This window comes from Malania oleifera, chromosome 13 (genome assembly GCF_029873635.1).
Source record: "Malania oleifera isolate guangnan ecotype guangnan chromosome 13, ASM2987363v1, whole genome shotgun sequence".
Lineage (NCBI taxonomy): Eukaryota > Viridiplantae > Streptophyta > Magnoliopsida > Santalales > Ximeniaceae > Malania > Malania oleifera.
Window position 1 is genome coordinate 55521592 of NC_080429.1, and position 12613 is coordinate 55534204.

The following is a 12613-nucleotide window of genomic DNA, read 5'->3' on the forward strand; positions in this document are numbered from 1 at the left end:
CGAAATAAGAATATTAAGGTGGATAAGTTGAATAATATTAAAAGATAAATTAATAAACATATTTGTAATAAGTTAAGTCTAACATTAGTAATAAATAAGATAAGTGGGAAAAGGTCAAATACTTTATGCACTTGTAACCTAGACAAAATAGCTACCCAAAAGAGAAATGAACTACCTACTATTACTAATAGTAGAAGAAATAGTGATAAATCTACAATAACTTAGTATAAGATAATGTTTAAGAGTTTAAATAGCTATTAAGTTGTTAAAAAACAACAGTTTGAATTGATATAAAACGATTCATATAATCGTAATCATTTGGAATTTAAATTTTAATATATTGTTATTGTTGTTGGCCCAAAGGCAATTATGATCCAATTATATCGAATATTTTTGGTAGAAGATTCAAAGTGCATCCTTATATAAGAGAATCTCATTCTGAGTTTGTTTGGTTTGCAAGATTTAGTGAATTTTAACTAATTAAATTAACTATAGTTATTCTATTTTATGTTTGTATTGTTTAATCACACAAATAAATCAATTATTTAAAAAATAAAATATCTTTAAAAAGAGCAAGATGAAAAAAAAACAAATGATCAATATAAAAATAAATAAAAAATATGATTTACCACCCTTATACTATGTCAATGACTTAACACTTTTTTACATCATACCTTCGTAACACTAATTATATGTTAAGCGTGTTTAGGTGCAGCCTAAACCTAATTAAGCCACAAAAAAAAATGCACATGAAAAGAAAAGTACCCTTAATTACATAGTAGTCCTTTTTTAAAATTTGATATTGATATGCCCAAAATAAACTAGACAATAAAAGCGAGTCAACACCTAGCCCGCACCCCCTAAGTCAGACCTTCTGGCGAGAACAATCAACTCTAAGTCAATAAAGAGGAGGAGAGATCCACGCCAGCGGCTTAAATAGTCGAGTAATGCGTGTAGACACTTTATGACCTAGGATTGATTTACGCTCCCGCGCAATAAAAACGAATCAACCCAAGGGTCAACTCCAGCCACTATAAGAAGGGATGCGGGGAAGAGGCCAAGTTAAGTCATACAACCCAATCTACTATTGCATTCAGCCTCTCTAGAGCATTCCTCTTACTTAGGTATCGGAGTGATCCCCCAAAGTACACCCCGGGTCCTCCAAGCCTTTCTATTTCTATCCTTTTTAGGTCATCGAAGATCTAGGAGCAGTCTTATTGATCATCACTGATTTTATCTCGCAACAGTTGGCGCCGTTTGTGGGAACTGCTCCAGAGAGGCACTCACCTTGCTCTTGATCTCCAACGTTCACAAAATTCCAACCACACATGATTCTAGCTCTGGCCCCGCTAAAAAGAGTCTCCCCAATCCATCCACGCCACACCCACAGAACCTTCAGGAGTCACCAGAGAAGAGTTCCTTGCCTTCGAGAAGAAAATGAAGGATATGTTCAACCTACTCTTACAGCAAAAGAGTCAGGAAGGGCATATCCCCCATCAATAATAGGTGAGTCCTGATCCACCCAAGAAAGCAGACAAACCCAAGGAGAGCGAGGATAAAACCTTCCCTACTAAGAAGGTAGAATACGCGAATAGCATAGATATCAACCAACAAAGGTCCTTGGACCTAGAGGAAAGGATCAAGAAAATTGATCAGATGGAAAAAATGATGAAAAAGGGCAAGACCAACCTCTTATATGGGGAAGTGTCTCTAAGTTCCTCGAAGCCGCCGTTCATCAGAGAAGTGATGGAGGTCCCACTGCCGAGCAGATTCAAGATGCCTACTTTTGAAAGGTATGAAGGTCTCTCCGATCCAATCGAACACTTGGATACCTTCAAGGTGTTGATGCAGTTGCAAGGCGCCCCTGATGCCATTATGTGCCGAGCTTTTGCCACAACGCTTAAAGGTAGTGCTAGAGATTGGTACTAGACCCTGCGACCTGGATCGATTGGCTCCTTCTCGGAGAGGGAGCAGCTGTTCACCGGCCACTTCCTCAACAATCGGAGGATAGTCAAAACAACAGCCCACCTGATAAGCATGGTCTAGGGAGAGAAGGATATATTAAAGAAATTCATGCATCGCTTCAACATTGCGACCCTAGAGATCCGCAACTTAGACATGGGGGTGGCTTTGGCAGCTCTAACCACGGCCCTTCAGCCTGGAAGCTTCCTGTACTTTTTAAGGAAGAAGCCACTGGTCGATATGGGAGAACTGATGGCCTGAGTGCAAAAATATATCAACCTAGAAGAAATCATGGACACCAGAGGAAATCACATCGAGCTAAAAAGGAAAGGTAATAGTCGGGAGATGGGAGAATCCTCTAGATCCATGAAGAGACGGGAGACTAGTGCGCTGCTCACCAGCCCTAGGATGAGAGGGCAGCCCAGTAAGTTCTCCACCTATACACCCCTAAATGTGCCGCGTTCTGAAGTATTGATGCAGATAAGGAAGAAGGACTATGTCTCATGGCCCGAACCTATGCGAACCCCTTTACATAAACGAAACATGTCCAAGTTTTGTCAATTCCATAGGGATCATGGGCATGACACGGAGGAATGTATTCAGCTGAAAAATGAGATCAAAACTTTGATAAAAAGGGGATACCTGTCAAGATTTATAAAGAAATAAGATCCACAAAAGGAACCCCACGAGCAGAGGAGACCCAAAGGGGACCAAAAGGAAGAACAGGTCATAGGGGAAATTGCGATGATCTTCGGAGGATCCGCTAATGGAGGAGATAACAGAGGCGCTCACAAAAGGTATGCTAAACAGGTACTCTCAACGAAGAAGGGGGAACCAAGTAGAAAAAGGAACAAGCAAGATGATGATATCATCTTTCACAGCGGAGACGAAGAAGGAGTACAGCAGCCACACGACGACGCCCTGGTACTCTCCCTACTGGTGGCGAATTACAAAGTTAGACGTGTATTGATAGATAACAGGAGCTTAAAAAACGTTATGTTCTGCTCAGTACTTGAGGGAATGAAGATTGGTAAAAAGCGACTCAAACCAATCTCAACCCCCCTGGTTGGGTTCAGTGGAGACATAGTCCATCCTATGGGAACAATCACCCTACCGGTAACAATGGGGATGACCCCGCAGCTAGTTACTTCCCTGACAAAGTTCCTAGTGGTCGACCGTCCTTCAGTATACAATATCATATTGGGCCACCCTTTGCTTAATGCAGTTCGAGTTGTAACATCGATGTACTACCTTAAGATGAAATTTCCTACTCTGCACGGGACAGGAGTGGTCAAGGGAGATCAAGAAGCAGCTCAGAACTGCTACGTAATGGCCATTAAAGGAAAGATGGAGGCAAGAGAAACCTTAATTGTGGAAGACCTAGAAGTATGGGGGGAATACCCCCAAATCAGCACAGTGGATGAAGACATCACATGCATACCTCTAAATGGCTACCAAGAGAAGTGTGTACAGATCGGGAGTCACCTACCTGACGCCTTGAGAGCCGAGCTAAGCGAATTTCTAAACGAATTCGCTAATGTGTTCACCTGGTTAGCCGAAGACATGCCGGGCATTGATCCTGTCATCATAGAACACAGGTTGCAGGTTGACCCCAACCACTGACCTATGAAATATAAGAAAAGGAGTTTCACTATGGAGCGAATCTAGGTAATTGATGAGGAGGTGATGAAGCTAGTGCAAGCCAACTTCATCAGGGAGGTGAACTACTTAGAAGCAACGTGGTTTTAGTGAAGAAGTTGAACGAAAAATGGCGCACCTGCATAGACTTCATAGACCTAAATAAGGCATGTCTGAAGGATAGCTTCCCTCTCCCCCGAATCGATCAACTGGTGGATTCAACCTCCGGACACGAACTCCTTAGCTTTATGGATGCCTACTCAGGAAACAATCAGATCCCAATGCATCGAGCTGATGAGGATAAATCATCTTTTATCACCTAGAGGGGGCTATATTGCTATCAAGTAATGCCCTTCGGACTAAAAAATGCAGGGGTCACTTATCAAAGATTGGTGAACAGGATATTTAAAATCAGCTTGGAAAGACTATGGAAGCCTACGTAGACGACATGCTGATAAAAAGCTTAAAAGCAATAAGTCATGGGAGAGATCTGAGGGAGACGTTTGAGCTTTTGTGCAAATACCAAATGAAACTAAACCCATTGAAGTGGGTGTTTGGTGTATCCAAAGGAAATTTTTTTAATTTTATGGTGACACATAGAGGTATAGAAGCCAATCCGGACAAAATAAGGGCGCTGCTAGAAATGGAGACTCCACGGACGAAGAAAAAGATCCAAATCTTAACAGGAAGGATAGCCTCCCTCAGTAGATTTGTCTCCTGCTTAGGGGACAAAGGCTTACCCTTCTTCAAAGCGCTAAGGAAGAAAGGAGGATTTGAATGGAGGGAGGAGCAGAGCAAAGCCTTTGAACAGCTCAAGCAGTACCTCAGGTCCCTTCCTCTGTTAACGAAGGCAAAGACAGAAGAAGACCTTTACTTATATATAGCTTTGACGGAAAATGCGGTCAACTCGGTTCTAGTCAAGGAAGAAGGCAGGAGGCATCAACCCATATACTACATGAGCCAGGTGCTAAGTGGAGCCGAAAAAGAATTACTATACGGCGGAAAAGGCAGCCTTCTCCATCATCTGTTCCGCACGAAAATTAAGGCCCTACTTTCAGGGCCACAAGGTAATTGTGCTGACCAATCTACCAGTGAAGCAGATTCTACAGCGAACAGAAAGTTCGGGAAGGATGACGAAGTGGTCCATTGAGTTAAGTGAGTTCGACATACAGTACCTACCGAGGCCCGCTGTCAAGGCCCAGGTGCTCGCCAACTTCGCAATCGAAAGATCCCTTGGATTAGCAACAAAGTTGGACATATAGGCACTACATGTTGATGCGTCATCTAACGCAGCCGGAGGAGGAGCAGGATTTATCCTCACGGCCCCAGATGGTACTGAAACTCTTTACGCACTAAAGTTGGAATTCTCAGCAATGAACAACGACGCTGAATATGAAGCTTTGTTAGCAGGTCTACGCTTGGCTGAAGCACTAGGGGTAGCACAGATCAAGGTATCAAGTGACTCCCAGTTGGTGGTAGAATAGTTGAAAGGAGAATTTTAGGCTAGGGATCAAAAAATGAAGAAATATCTCGCCAAGGCCCAAGAGTATGCAAAGGCGTTCATTCACTTTGACATAAAATGCGTACCAAGGGCTAAGAACACCAAGGCTGATGCGCTTGCAAAATTGGCTTCAGCCATCAGCTCAGAATGGAGGGATTCTATTTACGCAGAGCGGTTCAGAAAACCCTCATATGTGGAAGGCAGTGTTAACGTGTTGGATTCTGAAATCAGTGAGGGGGACTGGAGGGCGCCTCTATTGCAGTACCTCCGAGACAGATCCTTACTAGAAGACAACAAGGAGTCTCTAAAGGTGCGAAGGCAGCAAGATACACACTAATAAGTGAGGATCTATACAGACGATATTTAAAGTTGCCATACCTTCATTTTCTGAGCAATAAGGAGGGAGAGTATGTACTAAGGGAAATTCACGAAGGAGTATGCGGAAATCACCTAGCCAGCAGGGCCTTAGCCCACAAAGCCTTGCGATAAGAATTTTACTGGCCCACAATGAGAAAGGACGCGATTGAGCTTATCCAACGATGTGACAGGTGCCAGCGGTGCGCAGCAGTACCACACGTACCATCTAGCCTACTCTCCCCTTTAACCAGACCCTGCCCCTTCGCCCAGTAGGGAATAGATATCCTAAGACCTTTACCTCCAGTGACCGGTCGAAAGAAATTCCTGGTGGTGACAATCGACTGCTTCACTAAGTGGGTAGAGGCTGAAGCCCTAGCCCACATAATCGAGCGGAACATTATGCGATTCGTATGGACATCGGTGGTTTGCTGATTCAAAATTTCGTGGGCCATAATCACCGACCATGGGAGACAGTTCAATAATGAATGCTTCAAAATATTCTGTTCAGACCTATCCATTAAACTCCTCTTCGCGTCAGTAGCACACCCCCAGAGCAATGGACAATTGGAAAACATGAACTGAACGATACTGTACATCTTGAGGACGTGGCTTGAGTCTATGCAAGGCAAGTGGACAAAGGAACTCCCCTCCATCATCTGGGCGTACCACACTACTCAGCGAGTGGCAACAAGGGAAACCCCATCTATGCTCGCTTTTGGTGTAGAAGCGGTCATCCCCGCAGAAGTAAGGATCCCCTCTTGGCAAAGGCAATACTTTAATGAGTAAGACAACATTGAAGTGCTCAAGGCAGAAAAAGACTTGTTGGAAGAGAGACAGGATCAGGCCGGCATAAAAATCGCTGCATACCAACAAAGGGTGGTGAAGTACTACAACAATCGCGTACGAGTGTGCAACTTCCAACCCAAAGACTTGGTCCCTAGGAAGATGCAAAATGGCCCACAAGAGTTAGGCTCACACAAGCTAAAGCCAAACTGGGAGGGTCCATACCGAGTTGCAGCAGAGATAAAATCGAGAACATACAAATTGGAGGACCTAGGAGGAAAGAAGATTAATAATACATGGAACTCTAATATGTTAAAAAATATTATTCATAAACGTTTCATACAACATAGTAATAAAGTTCCAATTACAGCAGTTGTACTATTTCAATAAAGTTGAACAAAACTACAAGTGAAGTTTCAGCAGACTAGCTCGCTTTGCTCCCCTCTTTAGCTTCTTCTTCTTCCCCCTCTTCCTCCTCGTCCATCTTCTCCGCAAAGTTTGGACTCTCACATCCATAACCATGCGAACACACGCCGTCCAAAGGAAGATCAGGGTGCTTAGTCTTCACTTGTTCTCGACACCTCCTAAACCCCACCCGATAAGTCTTGGCAGTGTCCATGACGAACCGCAAAGAGTCCTTGTACTCCCTTACAGTGGCTCGTGTTGCATTAGCAACAGCAGTGGCTGTAGCAGTGGGAATTTCCTCTCTACGAATCCACTCTATTTCCACTTGGAGAGCCCGTTCATGGGTCTCGGCATCATGGTGTTCGTTTTGAGCGACTACATATTTTTCCCGTGCATCCAAGGTCTAGCGGTACATTTCGACAACCTTCTCCTCTTGTGCCAAGGCCATCGTCACCAACTGAGAAGAGAAACAAGGGAGAAAAGATTAACCAAACTCCACCTAAGAAGAAGGATAACCCAGTTGAAAAAGCATAAACTAAACCAATACCTGATAAAAGGTGTGCCGGATCTTCGCCGAAAGAATGTCGGGAAGAGAACACTAAGCCTACACGAAGTCTTCCACATGGACCGCCCGGCGTAGAGCGGAAGTAGAATGGGTCGGCTCATGAAAAAATTGCCTCATTATAAGTCATAGGGACCGGGGGAGGCGCCGCCGCAATGTTCTCCCCAGCAGGGGCCTCACTGTCACCAACAGCAGGTGCATCCCTCTGAGATGATTCTCCTTCAAGCTACCTTTTTTTCTTCCTGCTCCTACTCGCTCTTTGCTTCTTGGCTTCCCCCATGAGAGATTCGTATTTGTTAAAATCTATAACTGTAAAAGTACAAAGAGAGGATAAAAACACTAACAATGGCAGAAGTATTTGAGTACATATATAGGAATCAAAGGCAAGACAAGACTTGGGAAAACGGGGCTGATCCCCCACTGCACAAGGATTCGCTCCTTGAGCAACTCCTCGTGAGGGACAATCCCCTGCTGACCAAGGGCTCGTAGTTCTTTCAAGATGGCCTCCTTGTCGGGAGAGAGCCTCAGAAGAATATGACACACCTGAGCTACAAAAAAAAAAAAAAAAGGAGAGGAAAACAAGTAAGCAATTGGGTATCCTACACACAGCCCTGCATATGAAATAAGAAAAGGTAGGGAAGAAGAACGTTACCATCTAGAGGAGCAGACCAAACACGAGAGCCCATATAATTCAAATCTCCAGAGGCAAAGAAGTATCTGTATTTCCAATTAAGTATGGAAGAGCTACCCGGGGTAAAAAGTTTATAACCTGATAAAGAGTTGAAATAATACAGCTCCTTCTCTACAGAGTGCGTCTACATCTGGAAGCAACTCCGGAAGAGAGGGACTATAGGCTAATGACCCAGTCGGAGCAAAAGGACGGCAAAACAAGCAAGTGAAAGGTAGGAGTTCAGAACCAATTGTCAAGAGGCTATTCGGTAAAAACGCAATACGTTAGAAATAAAGGGGGGAAAGGAAGTCTAAGACCTAGGTCCAAGTAGTCAGTATACAGGCGAAGCTTCTCGGAGCTCGAATCAAGGGCTGATTCCGAGCTGGCGGGCAACCAAATAGTAATATTTGAGGGGATGGCAAAAAAGTATCAAACATTTTATATATCAGAGCAGGTCAGGTCACATCGAGTGCTCCTCACTGTAGTTGGAGCCCTCACCAGGTGTGAGGAAGACTCCATCACAAAACCAAAATGTGGAATGAACGAAACGAAGAACTTGCAAACAGATCAAACAGGCGAGCCTCCCACAAAAACAAGGAAGACAAGATGCCAAAAAAGGTCAAATAGATAAATTTTTTGTGAAAACAACAAAGCTACTATACAAAAGAAGATTAAACAAGCAAAGTTCTAGCAAGAACAGTGAAGAACATGAAAAACAACAAAACAAACATGCAATTCAACACAAAGTCGGAGAAAAACAATAAGGAGAGGGGTCGAGGGAGAGCGTACCTGGCGAAAAGTAGGAACCCCTTTGAATGAGATGAGAAGCGAATGAAGAGGCCCTTGCCTTTATAGAGAAAAGCTTGCACGGATCCCTGAGAGAGTTGGAATCTCGAGAGAGCTCATCTACAAAAAAGGGATTGCGTCTCGAGGGAAAGGATACAAAAAATCCCCGTACGTACAAAAATCCCTATACGCGCACTGATGTGACGCCAATACCAAGAATTCGCGACTTCCCAAGGTACGGATGATTTAAACATGCATTACACTCTTGCAAGAAGGACGACGCCTCAAAAGGACAACAACATCACTTCGGAAAATAACATCAGATTAACACCCCCCATAAATGAGAACATCTCATCAGACGGGGAAAGCCCAATCGAGCCTGTCAGATTGACATTCCCACAAATGAGCACAACTCATTTGGCAGAACAGACCCAGTTGACGAGCACAACTCATGAGGCCAACAACAGCCCATCAAATGAGCACAACTCATTAGGCAAAACAAGCCTAACTGAAGAGCACGACTTGTGAGGCCAACAACAGCCCAACAAATGAGCACGACTCATTAGGAAAAATAGACCCAATTGACGAGCATGGCTCGTGAGGCAAATAATGGCCTAACTAACAAGCACGGCTCATGTGGCCAACAACAGCCCAGCAAATGAGCACGACTCATTAGGAAGAACAGGCCCAACTGACGAGCACGGCTCGTGAGGCCAATAACAGCCCAACTAGCGAGCACAACTCGTGAGACCAACAATAGCCCAACAAATGAGCACGACTCATTAGGCAGAATAGACCCAACTGACGAGCACGACTCATGAGGCCAACAATAGCCTACCCAAGAAGCAGCTTTGAAAAATCTGCTCGACAGAAGTACTCAAGAAAGCTGCTCGGCAGAAATGCTCAAGAAAGCTGCTCGGCAAAAGTGCTCCATGCAGCAGCTCGACGAAATTGCCTGTGAAGCCTGCTTGGCAAAATTGCCCATGAAGCAGCTCGGCAAGAGCTACTGGGCAAAATTTCCCATGAAGCAGCTCGCCAAGATCAGCTCGGCAAGAGCCTGCTCGGCAAAATTGCCCATGAAGCAGCTCGGCAAGGTCAGCTCAGCAAGAGCCTGCTCGGCAAATTTGGTCCATGAAGCAGCTCAGAAAAGTTTGCTCGGCAAAAGTACTCAAAAAAGCTTCTCGGCAGAAATGCTCAAGAAAGGCTCGGCAAAATTGATCCATAAAGCAGCTCGAAAAATTCTGCTCAGCAAAAGTACTCAAGAAAGCTGCTCGGCAAAAGTGCTCCATGCAGTAACTCAACAAAATTGCCCGTGAAGCCTGATCGGCAAAATTGCCCATAAGCAGCTCGGCAAGAGTTGCTTAGCAAAATTGCCCATGAAGCAGCTCGGCAAGAGCCTACTCGAAAAAATTGTCCATGAAGCAGCTCGGCAAGGTCATCTCGGCAAAAGCCTACTCGGCAAATTTGGTCCAAGAAACAGTTTGGAAAAGTCTGCTCGACAGAAGTACTCAAAAAAGTTGCTCGGCAGAAATGCTCTAGAAAGTTACTCGGCAAAATTGCTCCATGAAGCAGCTCGGCAAGACCTGCTCAGCAAAAGTGCTCCATGAAGCAGTTCAACAAGACCTATTTAGCAAAAGTGCTCCATGAAGCAACTTGGCAAAATTGCCCATGAAGCAGCTCGGCAAGAACCTGCTCATCAAATTTGCTCCATTAAGCAACTCGGCAAGACCTGTCCAGCAAAATTACTCCATGTAGCAGCTCAGTAGAATCTGCTGGCAAAAGTGCCCTATAGAACAGCTCGGCAAGAGCCTGCTCGGCAAAATTGCTCTGTGAAGTAGCTCGGTGAATTTGCCCCATGTAGCAGCTCGGCTTAGAGCAACAACTCAGCTAAAAAAAAAATGGAGAAGAAGAAGAAGAAGAGAGAGGAGCATAATATATATATATATATATATATATATATATATATATATATATATATTTATATATGCATTCTGAAGATAAGGAAAAAATGCGGGAACACAGCAACTTTTCAAAATTTCATCCAAAAATTTGAAACTGATGGGGGGGACAACTGATATGTCCAAAATAAATCAGCCAATAAGAGCGAGTCAACACCTAGCCCGCACCTTCCAAGTCAAACATTCTGGCGAGAGCAATCAACTCCAAGCCAATAAGGAGGAAAAGAGATCCACATTAGCGGTTTAAATAGTCGAGTGATGCACGCAGACACTTTATGACCCAGAAGTGATTCACATCCCCACGCAATAAAGACGGATCAACCCAAGGGTCAACTCCAACCCCTATAAGAAGGGATGCGGGAAAGAGGTCAAGGTAAGTCATACAATCCATTCTACTGTTGCATTCAACCTCTTTAGAGTATTCCTCTTACTTAAGCATCTGAGTGATCCCTCGGAGTACACCCCGGGTTCTTCAAGCCTTTCTGTTTCTATCCTTTTCAGGTCATCGAAGATCTGGGAGCAATCTTATTGATCATCACCGATTTTATCCCGCAACAGATATCTTATACTAAAATTCTTAATTCATGTTTAAGAATTTAAAGCCATGACATTTAATTTATATTTAAGTAAATTTAAATAATATATAATATATAGTATATTTAATTTTATATTAATTTTTACAGTCAAATTATAAAATTCATTCCATCAAACACAATCCAAATTGAAATAAATCTGGGACAATTTTCTTTTCTCCAACCGAAAAACTAGCACCACCCAAGGTCAGCTGTATGGCAAAAGGAGAAAGTACTTTCTATTATCTGCGTACAGTCGTGGGCACTAGTCAATGAAATAATTTGTTAAATGGAGCAGAGAACCAAGTCAACTCAAGAGTCAAGACTTCAGCTTAGTGTGCATATTAATTATGTAATACTGCTGTTTACACCTACAATACAATTTTAAAGTTATATATATATAACAAAAGAGACATCCTTGTTACTTTTTTTCTCTCTCACTTCTGTCTCTTCTTTTTACTTTTTATTTATATTTGTCTCTCTATTTATTGCACAACATATATATATATACATAAGAGTAATTTTTTAAGTAAACTGTCAACATCTTTTCTGTTTAATGAAAATTTTCTTAAATTTTCATACCTATTCATTGGTCAAACAAGATCTTTTTAAGCATGGAAAATAGATATATTAAAATTTCAAATTATTTAAAAAATTTATATATATTAGAGAGGCTTCTATGCACAAAATCTCCTTATCTACTTAAATTAAGCCGGGCATAGGCGCGATGGGATGCTTGGAGGAGAAATAGTACAGTCCATATGAATCAGGGTACAATGTAATTGTATTATTATTATTATTATTATTATTTTTAATATTGTCGAGTGTTCTGGGCTTACGCACCAGACTAATCTTACGCTTACGTCAGTCGTGCCCACAACCAACACGTAAGAAGTAAATCCGGATGTGCAGTGCAAGCGGCAAGTTTCAAACCTAAGATCCACCATTGTAAGTGAACTTCTGGGACAAGTCCTTACCACTAATATATATATATATATATAACAATTTTTTATTTATTAATAGTAAAAATTGCACAAAATTTCTAAGAACAGAAATACATTATTAAACTACATAAATTTATTATTATTCTTCTTCTCTTTCTTTCTTTTTTTTCCATTTTTTCGTATTTCCTTTATATGTGTGTGCATGACCTTACATCATGGTTTTGTATGTATATATGTGGAAACAAGATTGTGTCCAAAACTTAATCTTGACCTTTTTAAAAAGAAATTGCACTAAATTGAGGGGCTTCATTGAGTGACGGTGGGATTGAAACAGAGCCAAGTTGACTGACGTTTGGAGTTTGAGCAAACGGAGTCTTTTTAATTAATATCTTTTGACTTTTCTCTATTCTTCTGGACCTCACAGTTGCTTCTACATCATGCCATTCATTTTTCTTGCAATGAAACTCTGAACTTT